This window comes from Scleropages formosus, chromosome 16 (assembly GCF_900964775.1).
Source record: "Scleropages formosus chromosome 16, fSclFor1.1, whole genome shotgun sequence".
Taxonomy (NCBI): domain Eukaryota; kingdom Metazoa; phylum Chordata; class Actinopteri; order Osteoglossiformes; family Osteoglossidae; genus Scleropages; species Scleropages formosus.
Genome location: NC_041821.1, coordinates 10,130,106 through 10,146,636, shown reverse-complemented (window position 1 = coordinate 10,146,636; position 16,531 = coordinate 10,130,106). Strand labels below are relative to the sequence as shown.

General features: G+C 48.8%; 1 long non-coding RNA gene across 1 annotated transcript; it reads right to left on the bottom strand.

The window, feature by feature from the left end:
- Positions 1 to 7: 7 nt before the first annotated feature.
- Positions 8 to 9,307, bottom strand: LOC108925761 (uncharacterized). The gene is made up of 8 exons (XR_003798269.1): positions 9,062 to 9,307; positions 6,687 to 6,909; positions 5,198 to 5,455; positions 4,333 to 4,441; positions 3,885 to 3,937; positions 3,249 to 3,296; positions 3,019 to 3,051; positions 8 to 2,671 (listed from the first exon to the last, which is right to left on the bottom strand). It is a non-coding gene; the product is annotated as an uncharacterized LOC108925761 (long non-coding RNA).
- Positions 9,308 to 16,531: the final 7,224 nt, after the last annotated feature.

Sequence of the window (16,531 nt, the reverse complement as noted above, 5' to 3'; positions counted from 1 at the left end):
TATATATATATATATATACGTATTTAACAATAACAAATTAATTAGAATATGGAGAATTATGAAATGTCACTTAAATTCACTTGTCATGCCATTTTGCAAGTATTTAGATATTTTATCACTTTATTGTTCTATGAGGTGACTGTAGAAATGAGACTGACATTGACAGGCATTCGGAACATGGTTCACACAGGGAAACGTTTGTACCGACAAGATTAGAAGGTGGCGCTCTGTGACATTCCCTTACATTCACTGACGATTGAAACATTCAGACTCCAAAGTAAAGACTGGATAGATACTGTAAAGCAACGTTAACCTTAGACCAGGCTGCTTTGCGTTGAACAAGTATCTCTTAAGTGCCCATGATGGAGAGGAGTTCTGAGGGATTGAGGGTTCTGTTTGTTCTGTAGAAGGGCCTACATGGAATCAGCGTTATTGGAGAGATGATTCTTCTGAGAGGCGACCGACGGGTTTTAATCAAAGCTGCCTGCTTCGGTGCTGGCGGTGCAGTTGGAGACCGATGGCTCTAAGTGCCGTAATGAACAAGTTAGGAGCGGGTGAAGGGATCAAAAATAATTCTCTTGACATCTAAGGCAACACCAAAGGACTGTGACCTGCTTCTTGAGAAGGGACAGTTTATACTCCATCAATTGTTCTGCACTTTTATTTTGTGCCTCCTAGACAGAAGATTGACACTCCAGTATAGAAACGGAATCCACATATCTGAGCTTGTCTTATAAAGATAATGTTGCTTTTTTTGCAAGTACTGTAAAAGTATTGTTTTTCTGGGAATTCATGAAAGTGTGGGTTATTGTTCTTGTACATTAGCATTCCGATGTTCCCTTTTATCACTTTTTAGAATGCTTCTGAACACCATTAAAGATATTAGAACGTATGTTAATGCTGCTGAAGGTTTCAGTGTGAAAAGCATACTAAGACACTTTCAGCTGTAAACGAATAAAAAACCAGACTAATTTCCATATAATTCACTATATTGCTGTATGCAGTTTATGAAAGTTATTATCAAGGAAGTGCATTGCTGTGACATTTACTATTATGACTGACAATGGAATATTTAACCAGGATTAAGTTCATAATATATTTTCTTGTAATTTTTTAGAAATAATTTTCTCGTTGGTTTTTTTCACCTCTGCTTCTCAAAGTGTGGTTTACTGCCAACTGTGCATAACACGTAAAGCATAAAACCACAAATGAACATCTGCATTTATTTGCTCTTTGGTAAGAAACTACTTTATTTGACTTTGCACTGCAAAATACTTTATGGATGTGAGTCTAAAGTCTTTACGAACCTTAGGAAATGTTACACCAAAACGTTAAATAATCCAAATATTTCAGTATAAAGTGCCTCTTGTTCCAAATTTCAATGTGTTCATTTCATTTAAGGCTCTTTTGCATTTTCACACTCATGTTGCATTGCATACGATTTGTGGTAGAAACTTGAACCACCATTTCATCCTTTTTTTCCTTAAACCACTTTGATGGCGTCAGTGTTTTGTGAAATGTACCATCATGCTGCCCTGTTAGGCACGATAAGAAGTTTAATTTATGCATTTTCAGACTTCATTTGCAAAGGTGCAATTTTTGGTTGAGATATATTCACAGCTGGGCACTGTGGAGTATGTAACCATGAAGAGGGTGTGCTGTAACCAAAATTCAGCAGCATTTCTTAGCAAGTTATGACTTCCTGCATCAGTATCATTTGTTTTGCTGTATAATGTACAGTATACTAGACTAAAAAGCTTTGAAAATTCTTGTGATGTGCACGTTGCCAAATGTTTTCTGCTAGACATTGAGTGTCTGTCAGCACCTTAACCAGCATACTTGATCTTGAAGCTGCTCTTCACTTCCTGTTCAAGTGACCTTAAATTACAGAAGTTATGATGAAAACAATGCTATAATTCTCTTGTGCATTGCAAATAAAACCAGAGAGTAAATGCGCTGATCTTGTTAACCATTTTTCTTCTTAATAGCTGAATTACCTAAAACTTCAATTTCACAGATGAAATGGGAATTTTAAAAAAATGATCCAATTTTACTTGGGCATTACTGGTGGAGAAAAATACTAGGAAACAAAAGTCAGTTTCTTTTAAAATTTAAAACTGAGAACAGGGTGATGACAGCTGAAATTATAAAAGGAATTGAAAGCAGTGCATGACTGAAGCAGGAATAAACAAAAGATTAGTTGTCCTTTAACTCCAGGCCAGTGAGGGCTTCAGTGGCCATGGAAGCAGCTTGTAAACATTGTTTTTTAGGGTCTTGGGTTTGACTGCATTTGACCAAACCGAAATTCACATTCATGCAGCCTGTTTAGGTGGGCTCTCAAGTGACAGTGCAAAATACAGACAAAAGAAGGATGTGTGGATCCCAGATTCCTGCTCCTGTGTCCCTGAGATAGGTTCTCATCCAGAGTTAAAATAAATATCCTGCTGTACAAATGGTTGTAACGCTGGAAGCTGTCCGATTGTCTTCTATACAATCATCTTCTAAACAGTCAAATGACTGCCAATGTTCAGACCAACTTCGCTTGTCCTTTATGCCACATCATGTGGGTTATTATTCCATGGTTTTGCTGGCATAGTTACTAAAACACTTGCTTCCGGATGTTTTCACCCATTAGCAGTATTTTTGTTGTGATCACTTGCATGCAGACTTTCTGTAAAATAAAATCATGAATGGTTACTACTGGAGTTTAAACACTTCATTCAAGAGGCAATTTTTTTTCTTCATGTACTAGTTCATCAGAAAGATTACCAGTAACCTAATAGTCATCCTCATAAAGCTATACATTACTAGATTTGAAAGCTTCTTTTCTAAGCAATTTAAAATTAATTTCTAACTTCCTGATTGAAAAAAATAGGATTGTCTTAGATTAAAAATGACTCCATCCCAGCGTATTATCCAATCCACTTTTGTTAAGAATAGATTTTACTCCCTTTGGAGAGTGTTTGTTGTTAGCGCATGCCTGATGTACCTGCAGCATAAATGTTTCATGTTTCTTACCTGTCTCATCCTCCTCATGAATTGTGGAGAGATCTACCCATAAGTTAAGAAAAAGTGCAGTTGTAAGTAAATTGTATACATTCTTCATTATACTTTATGCTTTAAAGTTTGCATTTACTGAAGTAGTTAAATGGTTTTAGTTCTACATATAAACAGATAGTGAGACCAAAACACTGAATACACAAAGACTTAATGAAAATAATTAAAGATATATGCTTTGAAAAACGTACGTGTAAAACTTGCATTGTGGACTGGTTCACCGTGAACACTCATTTCTTCTGTTTGGGAGAAAGAATATTGGGATGGTTACTGCCAACGTTCACGAATAGCTGTAACTTTTTTGCTCTCGTCTTTTAGTACAGCATGGCAATACATGGTAAGAGCAGCACAATTCTATATACAGTCACATGCAAAACTGCTCCAAATGACATTTTTTGCAATTTTGACTGTACTATAAATATGGATTTGCTAAATGTAACCGACTGGAAAAACAGAACAGTTTTAATAGTTAATAGTTAGCCCTGCTAACTTGTTTTCCCTTAACAAAACGTAATTTAAGATGCGGTGTCCAAACTTTTGCGCATGACTGCAATGCACGTATTTGTAAGAAAAGTTGTGTTGCGGCCCCACGTCCTCCTTGTTTGATAATTTATGCATTTGGCCATTTATGGGAACACAAAACGAAGCATTTTTTTAATTTCAGTGGCACTCGTGAGTTAATGTACATAAATGTAAAATTCAACATTTCAATGAGATGTCATTAGTAAGAATGACAGACTATGTACACAGGTTGGAAGACCCTACAGGACATTTAAAATGGGGCAAAGTATCAGGGGAGCCTCTCAGCGTATCTGCGTCTACATTACCATTTGATATCTCCATGAGAGCTCAACAAGGACTGGGGGCTCCTCTCTTCTCTCTGTGGGCATGAAGGAACTTGCTGAAGGCACTCCATATTCAAAACTGAGCGGTATGTGTACTTATTTACAAACCTTTCCAGAACAGAAGCGTTAACAGATACATTCAAGACTTGAGCAAGATAAAGTGGGAGGAAGTCAAAAGCCCTGCATCATTTCCTAAACAAGGCAATTTGAATATTTGTTTTTAAGTCTTGGGTGAGGTTAAGCGGGGAAAGATCTTAACCGAGACCATTTCCAGAACGGCTAGTGTATACATTTGGAAATCTCAGGGGTGGCTGAAGGGAAGGAAATGGAAACTTAAGAGTCTTAACCACACAAGGACATGCCGAACAGAGCTTTTGCATACATGTGACCCAATCATGATGTGAGCTTGAACGCAAGTGCTGATACTCACGCCTAGAACATCGGTTCTTCAGACTTCCCATGTGACACATTGAGCACCAGCACCACAACGATCAGAACAAGAAACAGCCATACCATGCGGTAGGAACACGACCAGAACCCTGGAAACACAACATATAAGGTAGATGACTGTGATTCAGGAAAAACTGCACAGGGTGGAAAACAAAAAAGAGAGTATAAGGAAGGAATAAGTAGAAGGCATGCTGCTGAATGTTCTGCTGGATTAATTGGCAAAATCATAACAGTGGCCATAATGCATCCACGAACATGATAGGAAAGTAGGTAGGCCAGTCTCCATGGGTCTCTCAATGTACCTCACGAAATGTAAAAAGGGGCAATTTTTGCCTGGTGCTTCCTGCCACAAAACTTAGATCGCAGTTGGAACCTGCACTTGCACTTCATGGCAGGGGGCATAAACAAGGGGGATGGTGCCTCTCAAGAACCTCATTAATATAAGTCAGGCTATGATAGTCCCCTGGAATAGCAAAGCAAGTTGAAAATATCACTACCATCAGCTGTTGTGCCAAAATCGATACAGAACTTGGACTAATTAAGATTTATTGCATCAATATAACACTTTTTTTAATTATATTGAGTAGCATTCAAGTGGGAAAATATAAATGACTTAACTTTAAAGTGCAATGTAATTTATTTTTCATTATTCCCCAAGCTGTGTGATTGAACAGTGACCAGTGTCTACAACATGAATGAAGAAAATGCATGCAACTTTGAGTGAACCCCCCCCCCTCGACCCTCCCAGCAAATCAATGGCAGTGCCAGTAATATCAATGCAGTGAACGATGTCCCCAGGAGCAAAGTGATTCAGAAAGTGCTGAAAGGACGAGCCAACACCCTACCTCCCACAGAGGATGCCCACACTAGTGTAGTTTTAAGTGCGGTGGAGTTCATCCTGTGTAAGCGTAAGATGCAGCAGCTATAATTGGAGGGCTGGGGAAGGCCCCCGGGTTTGGGGGTGGGCTCTCCATCGCAGGAAAACAGCAGCCTGTGCTCCTCTGGTACACGAAAGAGGCTGCGGTTCCCAATCCCCGTGAATGTAATATTGTGCCCCTCAAAGTCCTCGGACTGAATTATGAGAGATGGCTCAGAATTCCCTTCTGTGGAGAAAGTATGAACATGAAAGGAAAAAGAAACTTGCTGTAACTATTGATTTTGATTGATCAGACATTTATTGATTGGGATATTTAGATATCTGCTCCAGTTTTGGTTTTTAATTAATACCCTGGTTAACTATGTCTAGGACAATCACATAAAAGCACAACAAGCATAACTGTGCCATGAGACCAGGGATTGTCAGATCAAATGAAGTAATACTTTGGCACAGGGCAGGCACTTGCTAACTGCTGAATAGGCATAGACAGATAGTACTCCTAGCACGTTAAAACCGATAAAAATACGAGGAGTTTTAGGAATGTGAAATATTAATGCTGAATGATGACTCATTCATCTTGGCTTTGCAGATGTTTGGGCACATTACCAAACTGCTATTGTTTCAAAAACATACTAAGCCATTTTTAGCTCCCAGGCTATTTTCTTTACATTTCAATAGCTGTTAAAACAATAAACTATGGAAAAAGCCCATTGCTGTGTAAGGCTGAGAGAACAGATCTGCTCCTCAGAGGCAGAGGCTCTTGCTGACTTCAAGTAGCTGATTTATCATACTGTCATAGGAATGGTTTAAAAATACACCCCCCGGGTTTAGACAAAGACTGCTTTTTCCTCATAGTTCTGAGAGACTGGACAGCTTTCAAGTCAATGATAAAAAACTGCAAAAATATCTGTGTTTGGCTGAGAATCCTTTGAGCGTGTAACGCGTTTTCTTACTAGTACATGTAAAATCACTAGACTTAAAATCAAACTAAGAGAGTTTATTTGATCCCTGCAAACTGATTTAACTCTGCCAATTTTACTGCATTTAGAATTTCTCAACTTTACTCTGGAGACCTTCATTCAAATGCCCAATTCCCCATAATGAAAGATGAATTTATCTTATGAATTCAAATTCACACTCCCTTGCTACTTCTCTACACAGATACTATTGTACAGAACTTTAATCCACCACTTTTGAATAAAAGATCCAGCCAGAATTTGCCTTAGGAAGAAGTACAGTGTTTTTTCAGTTTTTCCTCACTGGAATCTATGACCGGTAAGCTCACTAGTATAGATGTGTAAATGATGCACATAACATGTTTCTTCACCTAGCAATATCAAACTAGGATGATGATAATGAGGGTTGAATGTTGATAGAAAAGAATATTTATTTATTTACTTTTCAGTTTATTTCAATAATATTTTTTTTTTTTTTTTTTTTTAAATAAAGAGACTTACCTGGCCGCAGGGTGTTGTGAAGGATAGCTGATGGCTCTGTGTGAGTCTCACATATGAACCAGGTAACTCCTGGGTCATGACGGTTTGTCACGTTTCCTGGTCCAGTGCAGAGTTCCTCCTCTATATCTCCATCCCTCCTGGATGGAGGGAAGCACCTTGTGTCACCTTGGCTCTTCATCAGGCATGGGGGGAATGGATGCAGGAGAAATCTCTTTCACCTTGGCTGTGTTTGAAAAAAGTAATTTTTTTTTTTCTAAATGAATGCAAAAAAAAAATCACTTGACAAGCTTTCATTAACCTTATTTGGTCTTAAAGTATTAGTTTTCATAATTCTCGTAACTCAGGGAAACTATTATGTTTTTGTTTAATGTACTTATGTTATGTAAACTTATTTAGTTTAATGTACTCGAGCGATGAACATTGGTGCATCAAGTGGAAGGTAACAAACTAGGTTTACTTAAGAGTCACATGTCTGCAGCCATATCTCTTTCTCTTACTGTAATGCACAAATTGTATTTTTGCTGAGATGTGCGTCGCTTTGGAGAAAAGTGCCTGCTAAATGAATAAATGTAAGCTTAATGTTCTGTCAAGATGTGAAGAGTATGTGCAGTGTTTCTTCTGGAGTAATTTAGGTCAAGTACCTTGCTCAAGGATACAGCTGGGATTCAAAGCTGCAATATTTTGGTCAAAGGTAGCTGCTCTAAGCAGTATGCTACCAGTTGTCCCCAGCAATGATTACAGTATTAACAGAGAAAGGAAGAAATGTCGTATAAATAAGAATTTAAAAAATTTAACCCACACTTATGGTAGAAGAGCAAGAGAAACCCAGGGCCCTTAAACTTTTCCATTAGTAGATGTGTATCACCAGGTGGGAGCAGTGTTGTACAAGGTGTTTTAGTTGATTCCACTGTGTGGTTTTAAATAATTTGGTTTTAATTTTCAGTGTTAAAAACAGTCTTTTTTTTCCTTGACTAATTCTGTAACTGGATTCAGTTTCCAAACTTATTTGTCTTTTAAAATGGTCTTAAAACTCATCTCTTCCAGACTCACTTCGCCCATGATCTCTTAAGTTCATGTAAGGTATAAATGTTCATGATCATGTTCAGATCAATCCTTTACAGAGCCGCTCCTGCAATGTAACATAAATGTTTATATGTATCTCAAAAAAAAAAAATTACTAGGAAGGTGATCAGGAATTGGTGATATTCTGGTAAAGTTTTATGCAGCTACGTGTGATGAATGTTGATGCATATGGTGAAGGAAACAAACTAACTGTACTTAAAAGTCACACATCTGGAGCTATGTCTCTTTCTGCTAATGTAATGCACAAATTGTAATTTCTATGATGTTGCTTTGGAGAAAAGCATCTGCTAAATGAATAATTGTAAATGCAAATGTAAATGTCTTGAGCTCCTACACCCACTACAGCACCAGAATGTGTGTAAGAAAGCCATAGAGACTTTATAAGCAGTTCTTAAATGTGTTTACCCAGTAGACACAAGAATTCTATTTAGGTTTTTCTTACTTGAGAACGCAAACTTGTGAGAAAGCTGTAAAACTATAGTTCTTTGTGGTTGTAGTGACTTCTTTTTTAAAGTATCGATAGCTTTTATACATTATAATTGTCCATGATCTGTAAAAAAATCAAGTGTATTTGTTAAAATAAATGTATTACCTTAAAAAAAGCAGTAAATAAGTCATTTTGGGTGTTATGTTTATGAGTGTTAGCTCATCGATTCATTTTAAAAGTATCAAACTGAGTCAGCGGATTATTACAGAATTCAGAACACACACGACAAACAAAACTGCTGTCTTCTCAACCCTGCCATTTCCTGTGTCTGTTTAGAATGTAGATAAGAAGTCCTGTTAACACAAGCAATTCCTCTCCTCATGTTAATAAAATAAGAAAAACACACATTTTTAAGAAAATTGTACTGAAAGGTTCTCTCGTGATGTCGGGTTAGGCTCCGGTTCGCCGTGACCCCACTTGGGACAAACGGTTTCAGCCAGTGTGTGTGTGTGTGTGTGTGTGTGTGTGTGTGTGTGTGTGTGCGTGTGGGTTCTCTCATGAGCCCGGCTGTCAAACCTTTCACAGTTTTTCTTGAATTTAAATGATGAACATATTTACTTGAAGGACAGACTACAATGTTATCTGAGTGCAAATGCGTGTTGGTTAGTTAGTGACACGGAGAAGTAAGATCTATCGCTGGTATGTTTGTGGGATTGCAGCTCCAGCGTGAAGTGAGAATAAGACAATTTTTACAAAATTCTACAATATTAAGTGTGTAGTTTGTGTTCCCCTGTAACAATTATTAGCTGAACAAAAGAGAAGTCATTGATAAGGCCCAGACTGCTTCTCTGGCCATGTAACCCACCTTGATGTGAAGGGAAGAACTCGGGTAGGCAAATGATGAAGACCACTAACATGACGATCACAAGCTTGTTGAGCGAAGATGTCGACATGGCAGAAGCAAATGGCTGTGCAGATAGGCATTGCTGCTGGTCGTTGCCAGCCTCTCCTGTTTCTCAGACCTCGTGTTTACAGCCACGTGGTCTTGCCCTTGCTCCGTGATACAATCTGCATGTTCTTCATCGACTCTGTTCGCTCAGTGTTCCCTCTCTGTCAGTACTACTGAACGCACGAGTCCCTTACAAGTCTTACTTCCTGTATCATTTCCTTTCTGTAACACGAGAAGGAGGTTGCATCATTAAGGGTGATAATGCTTCCTTCTCTAACTATTTCTAAATGTCGCACTCCTTAGGAGTTTCGAAGACCTCATGGGCATTCTCTTTTTTTTAAGCCCTCATCGGAGACTGAAAACACAGGAAACCGGCATAACCGCTGTGGTACCCCTCATTGCCTCAGGAACAAAAGCAGCCATGGTCCTATTTCAACACAATATCAATGCAGGTGATGCCACAAGAGGTTAATTTCCATAGCTTCTTCTAGGTTATTCACAGATACGCTCCGAAGACATGCTAGAGGGTGCACGTCTAAATAATGTTAAAGTTGTGCAACAAAAACACACACACACACACACATTTTCAGAACCGCTTGTCCCATACGGGGTCACGGGGAACCGGAGCCTAACCCGGCAACTCAGGGCGTAAGGCTGGAGGGGGAGGGGACACACCCAGGACGGGACGCCAGTCCGTCGCAAGGCACCCCAAGTGGGACTCGAACCCCAGACCCACCAGAGAGCAGGACTGTGATCCAACCCACTGCGCCACCGCACCCCTCGCAACAAAAACACTGAAGGCTAATATTGCCATATAAATATGTATATATCTTCAAACTGAGGTGAAGGAGACACAAGGGTTAGGGTTCGGGCAAGGGCAAGTGCTGGAGCCCGGCTAAGGGTTTCAGCTTTTTGCGGGGCCGGCGCTGTGGCTTGCACAGCAGCCAGAGTTCAGCTGGGACCTAGGGTTAGGGCTGGAGATAGGGTCGGGGCCGGAGCCTGGCCTATGGCTGGAGGTAGGGTTTGGCCGGAGCTAGGGTTAGGGTTCGGGCGAGGGCAAGTGCTGGAGCCCGGCTAAGGGTTTCGGCTTGTTGCGGGGCCGGCGCTGTGGCTTGCATAGCAGCCAGAGTTCAGCTGGGAGCTCGGGTTAGGGCTGGAGATAGGGTCGGGGCCGGAGCCTGGCCTATGGCTGGAGGTAGGGTTAAGGCCGGAGCTAGGGTTAGGGTTCGGGCGAGGGCAAGTGATGGAGCCCGGCTAAGGTTTCGGCTTTTTGCGGGGCCGGCGCTGTGGGCTTGCACAGCAGCCAGAGTTCAGCTGGGACCTAGGTTAGGGCTGGAGATAGGGTCTGGGCCGGAGCCTGGCCTATGGCTGGAGGTAGGGTTAAGGCCGGAGCTAGGGTTAGGGTTCGGGCTAGGGCAAGTGCTGGAGCCCGGCTAAGGGTTTCAGCTTAGTGCGGGGGCCGGCGCTGTGGCTTGCACAGCAGCCAGAGTTCAGCTGGGAGCTCGGGTTAGGGCTGGAGATAGGGTCGGGGCCGGAGCCCTTGCCTATGGCTGGAGGTAGGGTTTTGGCCGGAGCTAGGGTTAGGGTTCGGGCTAGGGCAAGTGCTGGAGCCCGGCTAATGGTTTTCAGCTTATGCTGGGGCCGGCGCTGTGGCTTGCACAGCAGCCAGAGTTCAGCTGGGACCTAGGGTAGGGCTGGAGATAGGGTCGGGGCCGGAGCCTGGCCTATGGCTGGAGGTAGGGTTTTGGCCGATCTTAGGGTTAGGGCGCGTGCTAGGGCAAGTGCTGAGCCCGGCTAATGTTTCAGCTTTTTGCGGGGGCCAGGCGCTGTGGCTTGCACAGCAGCCAGAGTTCGGGTTAGGGCTGGAGATAGGGTCGGGGCCGGAGCCTGGCCTATGGCTGGAGGAGGGTTCTTGCCGGAGCTAGGGTCAGGGTTCGGGCGAGGGCAAGTGCTGGAGCCCGGCGAAGGGATTCGGCTTTTTGCGGGGGCCGGCGCTGTGGCTTGCACAGCAGCCAGAGTTCAGCTGGGACCTAGGGTTAGGGCTGGAGATAGGGTCGGGGCCCGAGCCTGGCCTATGGCTGGAGGTAGGGTTAGGCCGGAGCTAGGGTTAGGGTTCGGGCTAGGGCAAGTGCTGGAGCCGGGTAAGGGTTTCAGCTCTTTGCGGGGGCCGCGCTGTGCTTGCACAGCAGCCAGAGTTCAGCTGGGAGCTCGGGTTAGGGCTGGAGATAGGGTCGGGGCCGTAGCTTGGCCTATGGCTGGAGGTAGGGTTAAGGCCTTAGCTAGGGTTAGGGTTCGGGCGAGTGCAAGTGCTGGAGCCCGGCTAAGGGTTTCAGCTTTTTGCGGGGGCCGGCGCTGTGGCTTGCACAGCAGCCAGAGTTCAGCTGGGAGCTCGGGTTAGGGCTGGAGAAGGGTCGGGGGCCGGAGCCTGGCCTATGGCTGGAGGTAGGGGTTTTGGCCGGAGCTAGGGGTTAGGGTTCGGGCTAGGGCAAGTGCTGGAGCCCGGCTAAGGGTTTCAGCTTTTTGCGGGGGCCGGCGCTGTGGCTTGCACAGCAGCCAGAGTTCAGCTGGGACCTAGGGTTAGGGCTGGAGATAGGGTCGGGGCCGGAGCCTGGCCTATGGCTGGAGGTAGGGTTATGGCCGGAGCTAGGGTTAGGGTTCGGGCTAGGGCAAGTGCTGGAGCCCGGCTAAGGGTTTCAGCTTTTTGCGGGGGCCGGCGCTGTGGCTTGCACAGCAGCCAGAGTTCAGCTGGGAGCTAGGGTTAGGGCTGGAGATAGGGTCGGGGCCGAGCCTGGCCTATGGCTGGAGGTAGGGTTTAGGCCGGAGCTAGGGTTAGGGTTCGGGCTAGGGCAAGTGCTGGAGCCCGGCTAAGGGTTTCAGCTTTTGCGGGGCCGGCGCTGTGGCTTGCACAGCAGCCAGAGTTCAGCTGGGAGCTAGGGTTAGGGCTGGAGATAGGGTCGGGGCCGAGCCTGGCCTATGGCTGGAGGTAGGGTTATGGCCGGAGCTAGGGTTAGGGTTCGGGCTAGGGCAAGTGCTGGAGCCCGGCTAAGGGTTTCAGCTTTTTGCGGGGCCGGCGCTGTGGCTTGCACAGCAGCCAGAGTTCAGCTGGGAGCTAGGGTTAGGGCTGGAGATAGGGTCGGGGCCGAGCCTGGCCTATGGCTGGAGGTAGGGTTTTGGCCGGAGCTAGGGTTAGGGTTCGGGCTAGGGCAAGTGCTGGAGCCCGGCTAAGGGTTTCAGCTTTTTGCGGGGCCGGCGCTGTGGCTTGCACAGCAGCCAGAGTTCAGCTGGGAGCTAGGGTTAGGGCTGGAGATAGGGTCGGGGCCCGGAGCCTGGCCTATGGCTGGAGGTAGGGTTTGGCCGGAGCTAGGGTTAGGGTTCGGGCTAGGGCAAGTGCTGGAGCCCGGCTAAGGGTTTCAGCTTTTTGCGGGGCCGGCGCTGTGGCTTGCACAGCAGCCAGAGTTCAGCTGGGAGCTAGGGTTAGGGCTGGAGATAGGGTCGGGGTCCGAGCCTGGCCTATGGCTGGAGGTAGGGTTTTGGCCGGAGCTAGGGTTAGGGCTCGGGCTAGGGCAAGTGCTGGAGCCCGGCTAATGGTTTCAGCTTTTTGCGGGGCCGGCGCTGTGGCTTGCACAGCAGCCAGAGTTCAGCTGGGAGTTCGGGTTAGGGCTGGAGATAGGGTCGGGGCCGGAGCCTGGCCTATGGCTGGAGGGAGGGTTCTTGCCGGAGCTAGGGTCAGGGTTCGGGCGAGGGCAAGTGCTGGAGCCCGGCGAAGGGATTCGGCTTTTTGCGGGGCCGGCGCTGTGGCTTGCACAGCAGCCAGAGTTCAGCTGGGACCTAGGGTTAGGGCTGGAGATAGGGTCGGGGCCCGAGCCTGGCCTATGGCTGGAGGTAGGGTTAAGGCCGGAGCTAGGGTTAGGGTTCGGGCTAGGGCAAGTGCTGGAGCCCGGGTAAGGGTTTCAGCTCTTTGCGGGGGCCGGCGCTGTGGCTTGCACAGCAGCCAGAGTTCAGCTGGGAGCTCGGGTTAGGGCTGGAGATAGGGTCGGGGCCGGAGCTTGGCCTATGGCTGGAGGTAGGGTTAAGGCCTTAGCTAGGGTTAGGGTTCGGGCGAGTGCAAGTGCTGGAGCCCGCTAAGGGTTTCAGCTTTTTGCGGGGCCGGCGCTGTGGCTTGCACAGCAGCCAGAGTTCAGCTGGGAGCTCGGGTTAGGGCTGGAGATAGGGGTCGGGGCCGGAGCCTGGCCTATGGCTGGAGGTAGGGTTTTGGCCGGAGCTAGGGTTAGGGTTCGGGCTAGGGCAAGTGCTGGAGCCCGGCTAAGGGTTTCAGCTTATTTGCGGGGCCGGCGCTGTGGCTTGCACAGCAGCCAGAGTTTAGCTGGGACCTAGGGTTAGGGCTGGAGATAGGGTCGGGCCGGAGCCTGGCCTATGGCTGGACGGTAGGGTTCTTGCCGGAGCTAGGGTTAGGGTTCGGGCTAGGCAAGTGCTGGAGCCCGGCTAAGGGTTTCAGCTTTTTGCGGGCCGGCGCTGTGGCTTGCACAGCAGCCAGAGTTCAGCTGGGAGCTCGGGTTAGGGCTGGAGATAGGGTCGGGGCCCGAGCCTGGCCTATGGCTGGAGGTAGGGTTAGGCCGGAGCTAGGGTTAGGGTTCGGGCTAGGGCAAGTGCTGGAGCCCGGCTAAGGGTTTCAGCTTATTGCGGGGCCGGCGCTGTGGCTTGCACAGCAGCCAGAGTTCAGCTGGAGAGCTCGGGTTAGGGCTGGAGATAGGGTCGGGGCCCGAGCCTGGCCTATGGCTGGAGGTAGGGTTTTGGCCGGAGCTAGGGTTAGGGTTCGGGCTAGGGCAAGTGCTGGAGCCCGGCTAAGGGTTTCAGCTTATTGCGGGGCCGGCGCTGTGGCTTGCACAGCAGCCAGAGTTCAGCTGGGACCTAGGGTTAGGCTGGAGATAGGGTCGGGGCCCGAGCCTGGCCTATGGCTGGAGGTAGGGTTTTGGCCGGAGCTAGGGTTAGGGTTCGGGCTAGGGCAAGTGCTGGAGCCCGGCTAAGGGTTTCAGCTTATTGCGGGGCCGGCGCTGTGGCTTGCACAGCAGCCAGAGTTCAGCTGGGACCTAGTGTTAGGGCTGGAGATAGGGTCGGGGCCGGAGCCTGGCCTATGGCTGGAGGTAGGGTTTGGCCGGAAGCTAGGGTTAGGGTTCGGGCTAGGGCAAGTGCTGGAGCCCGGCTAAGGGTTTCAGCTTATTGCGGGGCCGGCGCTGTGGCTTGCACAGCAGCCAGAGTTCAGCTGGGAGCTAGGGTTAGGGCTGGAGATAGGGTCGGGGCCGAGCCTGGCCTATGGCTGGAGGTAGGGTTTTGGCCGGAGCTAGGGTTAGGGTTCGGGCTAGGGCAAGTGCTGGAGCCCGGCTAAGGGTTTCAGCTTATTGCGGGGCCGGCGCTGTGGCTTGCACAGCAGCCAGAGTTCAGCTGGGACCTAGGGTTAGGGCTGGAGATAGGGTCGGGGCCTGAGCCTGGCCTATGGGCTGGAGGTAGGGTTTTGGCCGGAGCTAGGGTTAGGGTTCGGGCTAGGGCAAGTGCTGGAGCCCGGCTAAGGGTTTCAGCTTTTTGCGGGGCCGGCGCTGTGGCTTGCACAGCAGCCAGAGTTCAGCTGGGACCTAGGGTTAGGGCTGGAGATAGGGTCGGGGCCCGAGCCTGGCCTATGGCTGGAGGTAGGGTTTTGGCCGGAGCTAGGGTTAGGGTTCGGCTAGGGCAAGTGCTGGAGCCCGGCTAAGGGTTCAGCTTATTGCGGGGCCGGCGCTGTGGCTTGCACAGCAGCCAGAGTTCAGCTGGGAGCTAGGGTTAGGGCTGGAGATAGGGTCGGGGGCCCGAGCCTGGCTATGGCTGGAGGTAGGGTTTTGGCCGGAGCTAGGGTTAGGGTTCGGGCTAGGGCAAGTGCTGGAGACCGGCTAAGGGTTTCAGCTTATTGCGGGGCCGGCGCTGTGGCTTGCCCAGCAGCCAGAGTTCAGCTGGGAGCTAGGGTTAGGCTGGAGATAGGGGTCGGGGCCCGAGCTGGCCTATGGCTGGAGGTAGGGTTTTGGCCGGGGCTAGGGTTAGGGTTCGGGCTAGGGCAAGTGCTGGAGCCCGGCTAAGGGTTTCAATCTTTTTGCGGGGCCGGCGCTGTGGCTTGCACAGCAGCCAGAGTTCAGCTGGGAGCTCGGGTTAGTGGCTTGAGATAGGGGTACGGGGCCCGAGCCTGGCCTATGGCTGGAGGTAGGGTTTGGCCGGAGCGAGGGTTAGGGTTCGGGCTATGGCAAGTGCTGGAGCCCGGCTAAGGGTTTGCAGCTTATTGCGGGCCCGGCGCTGGGGGCTTGCACAAGCAGCCAGAGGTGCAGCTGGGAGCCTAGGGTTAGGGCATGGAGATAGGGTCGGGGCCGAGCCTGGCCTATGGCTAGTAGGTAGGGGTTAAGGCCGGAGCTAGGGTATAGGGGTTCGGGCCTAGGGCAAGTTGCTGGAGCCGCGGCGAAGGGATTCAGGCTTTAGTGCGGGCCGGCGCCGGTGGCCTTGGCACAGCAGCCAGAAGTTCACCTGGGAGGCTCTAGGGGTTAGGGCTGGAGATAAGGGTCGGGGCCCGAGCCTGGCCTATGGCTGGAGGTAGGGTTTTGGCCGGAGCTAGGGTTAGGGTTCGGGCTAGGGCAAGTGCTGGAGCCCGGCTAAGGGTTTCAGCTTATTGCGGGGCCGGCGCTGTGGCTTGCACAGCAGCCAGAGTTCAGCTGGGACCTAGGGTTAGGGCTGGAGATAGGGTCGGGGCCCGAGCCTGGCCTATGGCTGGAGGTAGGGTTTTGGCCGGAGCTAGGGTTAGGGTTCGGGCTAGGGCAAGTGCTGGAGCCCGGCTAAGGGTTTCAGCTTATTGCGGGGCCGGCGCTGTGGCTTGCACAGCAGCCAGAGTTCAGCTGGGACCTAGGGTTAGGGCTGGAGATAGGGTCGGGGCCCGAGCCTGGCCTATGGCTGGAGGTAGGGTTTTGGCCGGAGCTAGGGTTAGGGTTCGGGCTAGGGCAAGTGCTGGAGCCCGGCTAAGGGTTTCAGCTTTTTGCGGGGCCGGCGCTGTGGCTTGCACAGCAGCCAGAGTTCAGCTGGGACCTAGGGTTAGGGCTGGAGATAGGGTCGGGGCCGGAGCCTGGCCTATGGCTGGAGGTAGGGTTTTGGCCGGAGCTAGGGTTAGGGTTCGGGCTAGGGCAAGTGCTGGAGCCCGGCTAAGGGTTTCAGCTTTTTGCGGGGCCGGCGCTGTGGCTTGCACAGCAGCCAGAGTTCAGCTGGGAGCTAGGGTTAGGGCTGGAGATAGGGTCGGGGCCCGAGCCTGGCCTATGGCTGGAGGTAGGGTTTTGGCCGGAGCTAGGGTTAGGGTTCGGGCTAGGGCAAGTGCTGGAGCCCGGCTAA